The sequence below is a fragment of the Cetorhinus maximus genome, chromosome 6, assembly GCF_964194155.1.
Source record: "Cetorhinus maximus chromosome 6, sCetMax3.hap1.1, whole genome shotgun sequence".
Classification (NCBI taxonomy): domain Eukaryota; kingdom Metazoa; phylum Chordata; class Chondrichthyes; order Lamniformes; family Cetorhinidae; genus Cetorhinus; species Cetorhinus maximus.
In genome coordinates this window covers 124,256,548-124,273,131 of record NC_135884.1, presented here as the reverse complement: position 1 = coordinate 124,273,131, position 16,584 = coordinate 124,256,548, and the positions used below count along the sequence as shown (strand labels likewise).

The window sequence follows — 16,584 nt, the reverse complement described above, 5'->3', positions numbered from 1 at the left end:
ATTATGGACAGTTAGGGAATTGGGAACTCGGTTCTCTCTCATCCTTGTCCATAAACCTGCATATTTGTCTGGAGTTATTTAGCACAGTGTCAGCGAGATTGTCGACTTATACAGGCCTTAGTTAACAAATCTACATTAACATAAATTATTTCATGAAATAGAGAATAATTTATTACTTATTCAGATTCCAAGTTTTCAAATTAGAGGTATATAGCACTTAAACAATAAATAGCCCAACTTAGGTTGCACAGGTATGGTCGAAAGTTTTTTCCAACTACAGGTACAAAGTCGCAAATCCAGATGTCCAAAAACCGGAATTGGCTGACTCCGAACATTTTTAGAACGTGCCATGCATCAATTTTAATTGAGTAACATAAAAAATACTTATGTGGGCAATTTGGCTAGGCATTGCATTGGCGTGTATGGCACCGGACTAGTAATCCGCTTCGCCACTCGTGTGCCAGCCTATTCCCACACTCCAGGCGATTCTTGACCCCACCCAACCCGGCTTGGCCCGAATAACTGTTACGAGGCTGTGCCTCTTTATTTTTTAAAATACTGGGCCTGAACTTCTGCAGATTGACAATCAGTGTCGGATTGCCACTCCACTTCTACTTAACCTCGAAATCTTTCTGATCCTTTCTTGCCCGACCGTCTGACTTAGGCTGAGTGAGAACTGTGCAGGGCAGCACATTCCTGGGGCCTTCTGTCGAGGGCTTGAAAGTCGGGCATAAGGAGGCCACGCCCCCTTTATTACAGCAGTTGGTGGGGGGGTCAGCAGTCAGAGTGGGTGGGGGGAGGGTCAGGCAGTCAGCCAGGCACTCACGGGGCATGTGAGGGTAGGGCATTCGGCGGAGGTGTAGGACAGTCTAAGGGGGGGCCACCAGTCAGGGAAAGGGGAGGACAATTAGGGGCAAGGATCAGGGGGAGGTGGGGGGGAGGGGTTTCGGGGGAGTCCTGTGGGGGGTCGGTGTAGGTTCTGTACAATAGTTACTCAGAAACTAGAAATGGTTTTAATTATTCTAACATTTTCTGATAACTATTGATGTAACACAGTCAGAACCATCTGAAGTTTACGATTTATATCACATTTTCAGATGGTTCCCAGTGCAGGGCAATTGTCCATCGGAAGTTTGCACTTCCTGGGCAATTGCCATGCAAGCCTTACCTGGGAACATAGGCAGGGGGTGGAGTCTCCCCAATACATCTTTGAGTTCCCCCCAGTTACACTGCCCTGGAGCTCGGAAGTTATGACCTATTAATTTTCAACTTTCAACTGACTGGAACTTCTGCAATTTGAACTGATATAGAGCAAACTGCTTAAAAATGCAAGGCCACATTCCAAGGTGAAGGTGAGAAACCAACAAATCACCCTCAGGGGAGTGTGAAGAGAGAGACATTTCCTATAAATCAGACACCCATCGAAACTCATAACTGTTTAAGGAAGAGACATTAAAAATGCAAAAATACTGGATATTGAAACAATGGCTACCACAGACAGACCCACCCAAAACCTCTTAGAAGTGCACAATGGGTGAAGTATTTCAAGGCAAGGCTGCCAGCCAATAGGGAGAGATTGCAAGTGACATAGGTGGTGTCCAGAAAGCCTTCAGCAGAAGAAATAAGCTGATGTCTGCTCAATCTCTCCCCCTCTCTCTTTTGGAATAACTGTGTCACCCGGTTCGAGAAGCCAATTCTACCAGAAACCTACCAGCGACCGAGACCTCATGATAATTGCAACACCTTCTACATCTGACCGTATCCAAGAAACTAGCTAACCTAATAAATCAGTCGCAACATTTAAAATGTACGCCTCAAGGGCAATTAACTATATTCTTTTACCTTTTTTATTGGGTTCTAATTCCCCTTATTTCTGATATGCCTGTGGGTCTGTGTGTGTGTGTGTATACGCCCGAATGACTGAGGGCCAAATGCTTCACATCGCATTTTTATTATTTTTCTTGGTTTTAGTAGTTAATAAATTTGCTCTTTCTTTGACTAAAGAAAACCTTATTTGCTTGGCTCCTTGCTGCTCACAGCTTAAATAGTTAAATACATTCTGATTTGGAAAAGGCACATCCTTGTAAAAAAGAAACTTAAACCTGTGTTGTGACCAACCCAAGGACGTTGAATAAATGGGAGCCGGTTCAGCCCTTCTCACCTGGTTGTAACACCACCCATGGCCTGAACCACCCAACCCAAAATCCGGCAAGATTCAAAAATCGGCACAGTCTCACTCCTGAAGTTGCCGTTTTGAGACACTGTACCTCTACAGATGTGAAAATATCTACTTCAAGACCAGTGGCTGAAATTTCTGGAAAGTAGTGTTTGTGCTGAATTTCTGCCAAAGTTACAAAGAGCTGGAGAAGCCTTGAGGTTACTCAGTTCTATGCTTTTAAGGGAGTTCAAGGCCTTCATGCAAACCAACAACTTGCATTTATACAGTGCCCTTGACATACAAAAACATCCCAAAGCGTTTCACAGAGGTATGAGGAAAACATAGACGGAGCCAAAAAGAGGCATTAGGAGGCATGACCAAATGTTTGGTCAAAGAACAGACTGAAGTATTATTATTTTTATAAATAAATATATTGGAATGCAATAGTAATCAAATTTATGTTCTAATTTTTTTGTTACTAATACCGTATAGCATTGAAGGTATCAATGCCAGCTCGCTGATGTGACCTACTGCAAATCAAATCCACCTGTTAGGAAAAACATCTGTTTGGTGTGACCAGCAGTTGAACTGCAAAATCTTATGTAATGTCCAATACAGCCTGTTGTAACGGCAGGCTCCAAACCAATCATCAATTCAATGAAACTGCCTATCTGCAGGATCCTGTCCATGGAATGTGTTAGCCATATGCGCTATATTCACATTTGGCTTACAAAGGAAAGAACAACTTTTTGGGGAATTTTCTAGGTTACACTATAAACTAAGCAACATCACATTTCCCCTGCATATTTACTAACAGATTCTACAAAAGATGAGGTAACTGAAAAAGAGATGGAACTTTGACTGGATGTTGCATTCTTTAAAACTTTTCAATTATAAATTTTAGTAATAAACATATATTCTAATGACTCCAGCTCCCTTGGAGTTCATTAGGCCCTTTCTTAACCATCAAAAATCTTGGCTACTCTTCAGGTTTGCCTATTTCCTGTATCAGATTGAGTTAAAATTCAAGTTTTACAGAGATTGTATTGCAAATGCAAAAACTTATCTAATTTGAATATTTAGATTTACACATTGGATGATAAAATAAACTGCTATTATTACACTCCAGTCTGATACCAATATCTATAACCTGCAGCAATTTTACATCAGCCCAATGTTTATCATCTTGAAATGTTTTACACAAGTAGTACTGAGCTACCAGCTTTAAACATCAAAGTGGCAAAAATTCAGTTTTATGCCACACAACTGCAGACATGTTCATTGACCACCTATTCTAGACCTTATTTTTGTACATAACCATGGAACTAAATATTTGCATTAGCTCCTTGACTCACTCCTGAGTAGTAATTTCGAGGCCAAGGTGACCTCATGAATTTAACATTTTATTCCTGCTAAGTACTTTTGCAATAATGGCTAGGTGTGGTTCAAGAGGAAAAGCAGAGCCAGCTTAACTGTTTCAACAGACATTAATCTTTGTGTTTATACTTCTTATTAAAATATGATGGAGCTGCTGTTATTCATATTGAAATATTCAATTACATTCTCATTTCCAGTCCAGGTCATTTTAATATGTTCCAAATTACTCAAGATTGCATAATGCTTTCCAAAATTATATTTATTTAAATCTTTTGGAGCAAATCCCATTGCATTTCAAAATCTAATTTTAGGAGGGTCATACTGAACTGGTTCAGAACCGTTGGTGGCAATTTGCTATTTTTGAGAGTCTGTTGACTTTACATTCTTCATAAATAATTAGACAGATCATTTAAAGCACAGTAGCACTTTTGTGACCCTGGCCACTCATCCCAGCCCCAACGGGCAGCTTGCAGTCTCAGTGTAGAAAGAAGCTAAAATACATTGCTATGCAGTATGCACAAGTAAATAAAGCTGTTTAACTTGCACCCCGTATTACCAAGAAGTTCATGCTAAATTAAAATTTTGTAGAAGGATGCAGCACTGTAATTTTGCTATAACGTCTGTAGTAAATGTATCTTGTGTACACAATAGGTCAGAATTGTGGAAAGTTTAGTGCATTGCAGATGTCTAATGTCATTTATTTATTCTGCCAATATCCAGTAGAAACTTTACAAAGTAATACACAAAATAGATATGATAATAATTGTTTCTAGTCAAAATTTCAAGTTAAAATAAAAACACCACGGCACAGCTCACGCACAAGCACCATTCTTGCTCTTGGCAAAATTCCTTTCATCTTCTTAGAAGGTGCCAACAAGATGACTCACACAGAATTAACATGGAAAATCCCAAACTACATTTATCATGTCGTCAGTATTTATGCTTGAATGAATACCTGAGAATATTCTGCCAAAGCACATATCACTGACAACTTGGACATGATTGCATTTCAGAATAATTACAGTATAATTCCAGAACTATCAACTTTAAACACATGCTTTGCTCCTTCTTTTCCTGTTGTAATTAGAAAGCAGCTTACAAATGTCTTCTATTAAAACAATTGCCATTCACGACAGCAATGTTCAAGATGAAAGACAAAAAAAAATCAATTTCTTTATTAATTAATGTTTTTTGAATAACTTCACTGACGCTAATTTGTACTACATATGTGGTCTTCTTAATAATGAGGTACGTTCAGCAAGTTATCGTATAACCAAAAATAACATTGCAAGGATTTATAATTTCAGTTGGAACTTTTCCTAAAAAAAATTCCCACCATCGTAGTAATGAACATTAGCTTTTCATTTAGATTGGTTTGCTCAGTCTAACAGGGAAGAGCACTGTAATTCTGAAGGTGTTCCATTGGTTTCTAGTGTGCTTCCATCAGGAATCCAGCAGAACCCAAAAGGATGGGGCCCACTTTGCATCTTCTGCTGGGCTGGTATGCCTCATCTCACTGATGCACCACGCCAATGAAATAACAGTTCCCTCCGAGCTAGGGAGAGGAGCAATTCTTCTGGACCCCTCCTGTATTGATGATCTTTGGAGCAAGTGGAAGCTCTACCCCCAACAGGCAACTCCCAGGGAAGGTTGAGAGTCAACACAACAAAGATCCTGCCTAATATGTACAACCCTCCACGTGCATTGAAGGGACCAGAAATGTTCAGCCCAAGCCATTTACCTGGGCCCTAGCTAAGATTCTAATCTATATCATTGCATTCGGACAAACCGCTTCTCGACAATGGTAAAAATGACAACACATCATCAAAATATCAGCATGAATCATTGGGATAAGAGATAGAAGTTCACTCACAGAGGCTAGTATTCTTTAGACATATATTTGGTCTGGTCAGGTGCAGTGTTGATCCCTGATTTATCAGTTTTATTTATCATCCTTTTCAAACTTTAAAGCTTGATAATATAGGAACAAATTTTGGAGGCACACAAATTTAATCATTAAAATCATAAAAACAACGACCAAGTATAATGGCAATGCATTTTCAAAACACAATTCTGGTGCAACATATCTGATTCCCATTTGTTCAGAACATATACGGATCAATTAATATGCCTGCCTCCTGGCTGTGCTTCATAGTACCTCGCAGTAACCACCTTTCTCCATTTAATGCAACTGCACAAATCAAGGACTGCTGCAGAAGTAAACCTGAATACATTTTCTACCTTCTTTTGCTATATTTTTATTCTTCATGCATCTCCATCATAATTCAAATAACTTGTGCTGAATATTCAAGAACCTCTGTTGGAAAAAGGGCACATTTCCCAAAACAGTAACATTTAACCGTGTTATTTGTTCATAGGTGGAATAAATGGAAATTTATAAATTGTGTAAAAACTATATTACTGTGTTGTTGGATTTGGATAGTTTCAATATTTGGTGCACTGGGGTTATCACAGAAACATCAAAAAGATTGTGGATTTCCTCAATTAATTTGGTAAGGAGAATTAGCCAATGAATAATAAATATCAAGCAAGAGAGTAACCAAAGGAAAATTTCCTCTTTACACACAATGACTCAGGTGGGTGCCAATAATGCTGAGATTTAGGGTTTGATTCATGCCATATCCAGTATTACTGACTTGATGGTCATAGAAAACTAAAATTGTATCTAATTTCCAGCTGTCGATTAAAGGGGTTAAATATATGATTGACTTTTAAGTCATCTGTGTAATAAATTGACTTAATGACTATGTATATCTTAGAGGTAATTTTACTTATTCGAAAATATAACTCTAAATGTTGTAAGCATTGTGGGGTTTTTCACACTCATGGAAGAACTTGCTGAATGCCCCAACACTGATGCTTTATCTCAGAATTCCTGCTACCTGAAGTTAATCAGACCCTAAACAGTACTGAAACCCACCAAACTGAGAATCTGTAAAGAGGAAACCCCTTTATTCTCAAACACATGTGTGTCAAATGGCGCACATTGAGGAAGGTTTTTTAAGACTTTGTTCACCCTGCTGACAGGAGGCAAAAACTCATAATTCATTTCTTTTCTCTAGTTTCAACTTTTGTCAATGCAGCACTTGTTCAATACTGTACTGCAGGCTACGCAATCAATCTTCTCGTCACATTAAGTAAAGCAAAAATAATAATATATATTTACTGGCATAACTTATATTTATACAAGAAAAAATACTTGTGTTACTGGGGTTCCACTGATTTTTAAAACACCAGAGAGGGGCCTCAGAAACAAAAAAAGGTAAGAACCCTTGATCTAGGCTAGGAACGTCTAACCAGTGGCCCTAAGGCCACACATAGATGTCTAACCCAGACAATTAACCATTGAGGTCTGGGCAATTTAGCTCTTTTTGCACACTTTTCTTTTATGTGATAGCTCATCCTGTTTGAATTTTGTAGACTTAAATGTTGGAAAAGGCTGTAGCTCCATTGGCGGATAAATCCCAAATCAGATTGTCTCGACCTGTTAGTGTCAGCAACCCAAGATGCAAATTAATGGGAATATGGATTAAATTTTACGTGGCTCCTCGAGACCATGGTATGCATCTGTAGAGCCCATGAAGGGAAGAAAGAGCTTGATGAAAGCCTTAGATTTGCAGGCTGTAACAATGAAACCTGAAAGGTCTGCAAACTTAGCAAATAAAGAAAACACAAGAATTTGATAAGTTATTAGGACATTATTTCTGTTGCTGTAAGCTAGTTAAGAATGTTTTCTGCAATGGCAATATGGTAATGAATAAGGAGTTTCACAACATTTTTAAAATCATAAGTATTGTTTTAAAATACCTATTTAGGGGAGATAGCCCATCATCAGCTCCTTCTATCTATGGAAGATGATGGACATGCAGCAAACAATCCTTTTCAGATTGGGGCTCTTCACATGATGCACCTCTGCTGATGGCTGAAGAGGCCAATCTTTGAGATGCAGATTCTGCCACAAGTGCCACATATAAAGTTACCAAATGTCATTGTGGATTGTTATTTTCAGCATTGACATCTGTTAACAAGCAGCTGTAGTCACAGGTCATCATAGTGGGGTGCACGCCAGTTCACAGGAGCTGTTGCCATTTTCCTCTAGTGACTCCCAGGTGTGATAGGCAATGTTTAGGGCCTTCATGTCATGCTTGCAAGCATCCTTGAAGCTTAGCTTTGGACGTCCTACGTTTATGACCACCTTCTCTGCTGGAGAGGGCCAACTGGTCATCTGGCTCTGGCGACCTCATCATACAGAATGTCCTTGAGTATGTGACCATCTTCCATCCTTTGTTGCTGAGTTTCCATGTGCGTGACTAATGCAGCATCATCAGTAAAGAGAAATTTTCTGATCAGGATGCAATGTGCTTTTGACTTGGCTTTCAGCCTTGATAGATTGTAGAGCTTGCTGTTTGACCTAGTAGACTCCTTTCATATCTGGAGAGAAGGCAACGGTCAGGAGCTTGGGGAAGATGATACCAACAGAGCGGGAACGAGGACACGGCCCTGTTTCACTCCATTCTTCACTCTGAAACTGTTGGAAGTGGAGCCATCAAACTGTACAGTGTAGTGCCTGTTGTCATGAAAGGAGCGGATGAGATTCAGGAGTTTTGGTGGGCAGCCAAATTTCCTCAAAGGTTTGTGCAGTGCTACTCTGCTGACAATGTCAAATACCTTAGTGAGATCTATTACAGTAAGGTAATGAGGTATACCCTGTTTCGTACACTTTCCTTGTAGCTAGCGCAAGGAGAAGATCATGGCCACAGTAGATCTGCCGGCACAGAAACCGCACTGTGCTTCTGGGTGTGCTTGGTCTGCAAGTAGATCGAGCTTTTTAAGTGTGACCCTAGCAAAGACCTTCCCCATGATGCTAAGCAGTGTGATACCCCTGCAGTTGTTGCAGTTTTTGTTTCTGTATAGCGTGATGATTTTTGCACCGTGCATCTCCTGTGAAACAGAGCCAACATTCCAGCAGAGAAGGTGATCATAAATGTATGGCAATAGATGGGACTTTCTGTGCTTGAGCAGTTTGGCTGGGATTCCATCCTTGTTGAGTGCCTTTCTTTGTTAAGCAATCTATGGCTTTCTCAAGCTCAAGTGATGAGGGTTCTTCATCTAACTTATCCAGCACAGGAAGGTGCAGGAGAGCATCAAGTGTGGACTGAGAGATGTCTGTATCACAGGAGTACAATGTTCAGTAGTGTTCAGCCCAGCAGGACAACTGTTTACTTCTATTGATGAGTACTTCACCAAATGCCGACTTCAGAGGGGGCAACTTTGGTGATGGCAGGACAAAGTACCCTCTTGATCCCTTCATGGTAGATTTCCATTATCACAGACAGTTTGGATTTCTTGACATAATTAATCCAGTGTTTATTTGCACTGTACCTCCCTATCTTCTGCATAGCTGTCTTGGCTACTTTCAGGTCATACAGTGTTTTAGTTGTTCAGTTTATGTTGTGCATCATGTAGGCATTAATGACAGATGTGACTTCAGCTGAGTAGGTCTCAAACCAGTCTTTGGTGCAGGTTCCGCCTTTACCAAATGATGTTTCTGCTGCTTCACAGATGATTGAACTTAGTGACTTCTAAGTTTCATCAATACCAGCATTGGTGCTTCCTGGTAAACCTTTGGTGGGTAGCACTCATTCTAGTGACAGTGTGAAGTGCTGGTATTGGCATCTTACATGTGCAAAAGATGTTGATGCGTGGCAAGTCATCATCTTTGGAACTGTGAAACTTGTAGGGGTGAATCTTCACCCCGCTGCTGACAAGAGAGTGGTCAGTACTGCAATCTATGCTGTGGTAGGTGCGAGTGTGGAGAACATTGGGGAGATTGCACCTTCTCATGATGACCAAGTCTAGTTGGTGCCAATGTCCAGACCTTGGGTGATGCCATGATACCTTGTGGCAATGTTTGCTGTGAAGGAAGATGTTGGTGATGCAAAGTTCATTCGGGGCACAAAGCTCAAGAAGACATTGTTTGTTATTGTTGATCTTTCCCACCCCATGATGATAGAGACACTTTGGCCATGAATCACTGTCTGCCCCAACACATGTATTGGGGTCACCTAGAATGAATAGCCTCTCACCATTTTGAATGTTCCTCAGAACATCACCTAGGGTAATATAGGAATGTTCTTTGTCCAAGATGCTGGCATACACAGTTGGTGCATAGGTGCACATGATGTTGACTGCGCCTCCAAGAGATAGCTTAAGGGAGATGACACCAATCACCTCAAAACTGTATTACCACTGTCCACTTGTTGAACTGTCAATAATTCACATCCTGTATGTGTGATTTGGGAATGCAAGAATTCCAGGTAGTCTTCGAACTAATAGCTTTTAATAAAAACCATTAGTGTTGATGGTCTAGAAATTGGAGCACACCCAAAATGGGCAATGGGAGCATCCCTGTGTCAGATAGATAGTTGCATGGATATTGGAAGCTATTGCTCAACAAACACAGAAAGATTTACAGTCCACCCAGATGCTAGGAACAGCTACATCTGATCCCAGGTTGAGACCAAGGGCTGAGGCTGTTGTAAAAGGCAATCTATGTTTTAAGTTCTATCGGTGATTGGCCATTGGTTTAATTGCAAAAGCTGATTTTTGATATCCCTTGCCTCTGTGGGAAGCAATTGGGACAGCTCCTTTTCAGGGCTTAGAAGTGTATTCAGCAACTTTCTGTCGGTTCAGCAGTTCTTGGTGTTCTGCCACCCTGTGCAGACATGGCACTGCAAAGGCTTCATGAGGGGTTCAATTTAACCGATATACTCATATTATATACTATAGTCCAAATTCTGTCCAGAATTTTCCGGCCCTGTTGGCACCGGGCGTCATGGCGGGTGAGAGGGGACAATGTGACGAGTAAGCCAAAAATCGTTCACACACCATTGTAAAACCAGTTTGCAATCGTCCGCTCCACCCGTCAATCGGGGGCCACGTTTCCCATTGCTGCACGTCGGGAATCTAATTTCAATATTCTAGCATCTCATTATAAGCGCTGCTCGCCGGAATCATCCCCCACATGAAATTTACAGCCCACGTCAGCGTGACTTCCGAATGGCATGCTTCACGACTGCCTTTAAAAGGTGTGCACCTGGTGACCTGAACTTCGAGGGGAGCACCTCCCTCAAGATTAAGGGGGGCAGGCCTGCTGTGCATGCAGCTGAAATCCCACAGCGGGCTGTCACTTGTAGGCACCTCACTAGATTCAGGGTCTTTCGGCAACACTTATCATTCCTGCAGATGACCGAGAACCACTGTCACCAAAGACTGCACATGTCTAGGGAACATATGCCACCTGCTGCAGGATTTGGCACCACAGGGACATGGAGGGCATCCACTGCCAGTGGCCATCAAAGTGACCACGATGCTCAATTTTTACGCTAGTGGCTCATTCCAGGGCTCCACAGGTGACCTGTGCGGGATCTCGCAAGCCTACAGGCAAAGTGTATCCAGGAGGTCATGGACACCATCATTGTGAAGGGAGAGAATATTGTGCATTTCACCCGGAATCAGGAAAGCCAGGAAGCAAGAACGCTGGGATTTGCGTAGATCTCAGGTTTTCCACAGGTGCAGGGTACCATCAGCTGCACATGGGGTGTGTATTCCTCCACCATCCAAAAACTGGTGCTTAGGTCTCCATGGCAACAAGCAATCAACTACGTAGACCGCAAGAGCTTTCACTCACTGAATGTTCAACTGGTCTGCGACCACCACAAACACATCCTACAGGTCTGCGCATGATTCTCAGGGAGTGTCCATGATTCCTACATCCTTAGCAGTTTTCAATCCCATTCCAGGGTCCAAAGAGGCTGCAGGGTTGGCTCCTGGGGGACAAAGACTACCTACACAGGACATGGCTGATGACGCTGGTGCAGCAGCCTCAGGCTGCAGCCGAGTGACAATATAACAAGGCTCATGCTGCGACCCAGACTTGGTGGAGCAAATGATAAGGCATTTTGAAAATTAGGTTCCAGTGCTTCGACAGGTCCGGTGGAGCACTGCAATGCAGTCCCTAGAGGGTGTTATGCATCATCGTCACTTACTGCGCGCTCCACAACCTGGCACTTCAATGGGGTGAGGACCTGGCTGAGGAGGAGATGGAGGAACTGCACGTCTCCTCCGACAAGGAGGACGTTGAAGGGAATGACAACGATGAGGTCCTCAAAGTTGAAGATGCCAGTGATGAGACCATCATAATGGCCAGATGAGGCACACGCACTATGGAGGCACTCATAGCCGCAAGGTTCATGGAGGATGATGATGAGATGCAATGACTTCAGTCTCGACATTCTAACCTTGCATCTGTGAAAGTTTGATTCCTGTGTGGGTGATGGCAGTGCACATACCCTCAGTGATAAGGCTCATGTCATGCAACCTTTCCCTTTTGTTGTGTGCTAGCTTGACCTGCATGAATACAGATAGAGAGAGTGTAAGTAGGACGCCTGCCAGGCCAGATGAGAAGGATGTGTGGGTGGTGAGTGGTGCCACAGACGCGATGAGGACATCATCCGCAGGGCAGATGAAGGTGTGTGTGAGAGAGTGAATGGCGATGTCCCTGGAACTGGCAGTGAGTGATATCCCTGTGGATGTGTGATGGGTTTGTGAGTTGCGAGTGATGGGAAGGATGACTTACCCTGGTGGAACAGAGATCATTCATCCTATTTCTGCACTGGGTGGCTGCCCTCTTTTGCAGGGCGTTGGCACTAACCACCGCTGCCACCACCTCCCATGCTGGACTGGTGACCTTGCTTGCTGGTCTTCGCCCAGAGCGGGGGTAGAGGAATTCATAGCGGGTCTCCACTGTGTCCAGTAGGTGGCCAAGGGAGGCGTCGCTAACTTTGGGGTCAGCATGTTTCCTTCCTTTGAGAGCCGTGACTCTCCAGCAGCTTCCAATGCCTTAGAGAATGCTAGCTCTGTGCAGGAGCGCCCTTTAAATATGGTGCCTGGATTACTGAAGGCCTGCAGTGATGATGGGGTGGGCGAATCAGAGGCCACCCTGCCAGCGATCTGGTGTATTTTCCGGGATTGCATTATTAATGGGACAGGACGCACTGGGAATGGGACAATACAGTGTAAAAACCCACCATTGCAGTCAGCGGGTAAAATTATTTTTTTTCCCCGCCTGCTGCTGCAATTAGTGCAAATCTGGGACGATTCCCCCCTCTGAGTTATTTGGCAGACTAATTCAATACAAGATCCAGAGTTGTAACTTAAATTGTCAATAGGCTCTGCAGTATTGATCTTTTGCTGCTCTTTAATTTTTTTACTATTAAAGAAACCCAATTCATAGATGATAGCCGAAGTTTCATGATTTCACGGGATGTATATTCCTCCACCATCCAAAAACTGGAAGGATGCAAGAGGCCCAGTAGCATCTCCAGTAAGCAGAAAACAGTAAGTAGCATGGGTGCTCTGTCCAGCCTTGGACACTGCTATGTTGCTAGATATTGTCCATATAAGGTCACAAGTAAGATCACAGAGTGCACTGATTTAAAATAGGAGTGGCTCCTGCCACTGCTCACAAGACTAACATGTGGCGCCACCAGAAAATTCTTTTGGACGTGACATTAAACTGAGGTCCCACAATCTCATCAAGTGTGTGTTAAAGGTACCATTGAATTACTTAGAGGAGCCAAGGACGTTTCCATTTTCTGGCCACTATGCCCCTCTCAGTTAATAGTATTCAAGTGTGTATTCCCTGGTATTAACCCAATTTGTGGGACTTTTATAATGCAGAATCGCTGTTGAGCTTGCCGACATAACAATGGTCACTGCAGTCCAAAAGTAATTCATTCTATGAAACACTTTGGGTATTTTATTGTTGAGATTCATTTCTTTCATCGTTCTCAATGGTGCTAAGCGCTAATCTGGAATACAGTGATGCTGCTGAGCATTAAAGCTCACATTGGAACAGTGTTCTAGTAAATCCCACGATACATGCAAATCCATCCACTCACCTGTTGTCGTTGTCTTCTTTAGCCAATATCAGGATCCACAGTCCCACTTTGATCTGGGCTTCAGCTAAACAATAGATCTTTGGTTTGATTGGAATGTTTTTGATTTATTTCTGAAGATACAAGGGTCCATGGAATTCACAATTCTGCAAAGTCAAAAAAGTTGAATGACACCCCTGCAGTAATAAAATGGACACTACTAGCAAAAATCATTTGAGGAAAGTAAAACAAAGAAAATGTGTCTTTATCTTTTTATTTTGGTTGTGAAACTTATAATAGCGCAGAGAACGTTTCTCCTCTCATCTGAGTTAGTGCATGTAGCAATAACACAGTCAGCACAACAATAAAGCCTTAACCTAATCTTTAGACCAGTAACACTACAGCCCAGGTTTTGCTGTCAAAATAATGGTGAGTTATGGCACATACTGTTAGTAATGTGCAAAATGCCCAGCAGCTTGTGGTGAGGAAGAGATATCCCATGCCTTATGAATCGCTCCAGATGCTAGTCGATTTGTATTGTTCCTCTATTGATCTCTCGTAAGTAGTAGCTTACCCTCGACCTCCCTATGAATTTCAAGAAATTGTTGCATTTGCACATTGCCAATGAAACTCTTCACAGAAATGTAGGGCTAGCACATAACCACATAAGTACCTTTTTAAAGATGAGGTTTATATTTCTGCAATACCACTTAACCTCTCCAGCTCAAAAAGAGACAACTGAAATTATGAAGTCTCATTCCTATGCGTTGTAAATTATAGTTAGAGAAGTTTAAATGTAAGGTTTTGGTTTTTTTTCCCCTTCTTTTCGTTCCTTTTTTCTTTCCCCCTTAATCCAAATTTTCCTTCCCTCACTTTATTCTTCTTTTTGTATCTGATTTGACTCTAATTTACCCTACTCACATCTCCATCATTCCTCTGTTTCTTTCCCATCTTTTAAATCTCATTCCTTAAGGAGATAGACCATCTGATCTGTGTTCACCAAAGGTCTGGATGTCTTACTGCTCTCATATAGTGAGCAAATCCACCAAGGGCTTAAGGGAAAATCTAATTAACAGGGTAGGTTGTGACATGCCACTCCAGTGAAATCTGGGCAACATTGCTGTCATCTCTATTCTTGATTCTATTATGAGGCAAAAATGAACTTAGGTCTCACTGAGCAGGAAACGTTTATTGGTCCCAAATGGCTCATCTGAACTGGGTAAAAGGGGTAATTTATCAAAGCTACTTAATTTGTACAGTTACTTTTCCAAACTACAAGAGCAGCATGTTTTAAAACCTTGTTGCTTGCAATAGTGATTTTACGAATAATAATTTTTTTCACTTTTCCGTGTGATTTTCTCCCCTTATTCCCTCCTCTCTTATACTTAAAGACAAAACTCCAGTCTTTTCCAAGGTAACCATCTGAAACAAGAGGAGATTTTGTTTATATTTCCACGGAGATTCTATTTTTCAGGCAGAACATCATACAAGAACAGACCACTACTATTTCTGAAAACAGTCACTCAGAAATTGTAAACTTATTTTTACTGTACAGGATAGATAATCCCATAAAACAATATAAAACATTCCTCAACCTACTGCAATTTTAAGACAACAGAGAAAATGAAAAATTAATAGGATACTTATTTTGAATTTAATTTCATCAACAATTTAGATTAGACTCCAGTTCAGGCACAGAATGATAATTCAAATAAGAGAGATTGGTGATTTGGTAAATTTAAGTTTCAGATTCTGGGTCAGTCCACCTTAATCACCTCCATTTTAAGAATTTTGTTACTTCCCTGCAATGACACACATGATATTCCAAACAGAAGGAGGACGAAGACATTCATTTGAAAAAGACAAAGGTCAGGATAACCTGCTTCGACTGCACTTCTTACTGGATAGCCACAGATTATTATTGAGTAGAGACATGGGGCAGAATTAAGCCCTTGTCAGGCGGGCTCAGCAGGGGAGGTCAGGAAGCCGACCGCCGCCCGCGATCAAGGCTGGAAGGCGGTTTTACGCTGGTGGGCCAATTAAGGCCCGCCCACCGTGAAACGCAAGCAGCAGTGCTCAGCACTGCCTGTGCGGGCGGGAGGAGGAGGGCGAGCGGGATGGGCGCGAACTAGGCACACTTGAGAATCTCCCTGAGGCACAGAGCTGCATCAGAGAGATGAAGAGTTTTCAAGAAAAATAATAAAGAATTTAAAAATGTAATAAAACATGTCCCCTCATGTGATTCTGTCATATGAGCAGGGACATCTTATTAATTAAATTTTAAAATTTTAATTTCATTTTTATTTGGTTTTGGAAACCTCATCCCGCCCATGGATGAGATTTCCTAGAAAGTGCAAAGGTGGCTTGGCCTTTTTGCCTTCTCGCCAACCATAAAGTTGGACAGGCAGCAAAAAATGTAAGTTAATTGAGACTTTAAAATGCCCTTAATAGGCTTTTTGATTGTTGGCATGCGCTCTGTCGACTGAAATATCACGCGATTGTACGGTGACATCAGGATGCACGCCTGACGTCAACGCGCATCATTTTACGCTCGAGAGGGTTGCGCACATGTCTGGCCGCCAAGGTAAAAATTTTGCCCATGAAGAAGTTACCCATCTGTACTGTCCCACTCTCTGGTTTGGAAGAGGGTTGTAAGCTTGTAAAATGGGGGGAAAGCAACAAGCAAAATTTTTTTTTAAATTGACGAAAGGAAGTAATGTAGTTAAATAATTATCATTTCTAGGCTCAAGCTAGCTTTTCAGGAACTATTATCAATTCTGTGATGCGTGTTTTATAAAGAGATTTTGAATATCTTTTAAAATGAAGCAGATCAAGGCAGAATTATATGCAATGATGAAAAATACATCAAAACGCAGGCTTCACTGTGTGATTAAAATAAAAACTGGTAAGTAGTTACATTTATATTACACGTCTGCTTTTACATTGATATACTTTTGCAAATAAATGATCCATGTTCCCATGTTGAACCTAAATAGATATAACTTCTATTTGTACAAAGTCATCCACTGTATTCTAGAACTTAGGGACAGTGGTAGGCCATTCAGCCCATCGAGCCTGCTCTGCCGTTCA

The 16,584-nt window shown here is 41.7% G+C and overlaps 1 protein-coding gene across 7 annotated transcripts in view; it reads right to left on the bottom strand.

Moving 5' to 3' along the window:
• znf469 (zinc finger protein 469) overlaps positions 1-16,584 on the bottom strand; it is a 1,056,360-nt gene that overhangs the window by 724,937 nt on the left and 314,839 nt on the right. For all 7 annotated transcript variants that reach the window (XR_013576938.1, XR_013576939.1, XR_013576940.1 and 4 more), the window contains one exon: positions 13,519-13,661. The gene's annotated coding sequence lies outside the window, so the exon portion shown is untranslated. The remainder of the gene's footprint in view (positions 1-13,518; positions 13,662-16,584) is intronic.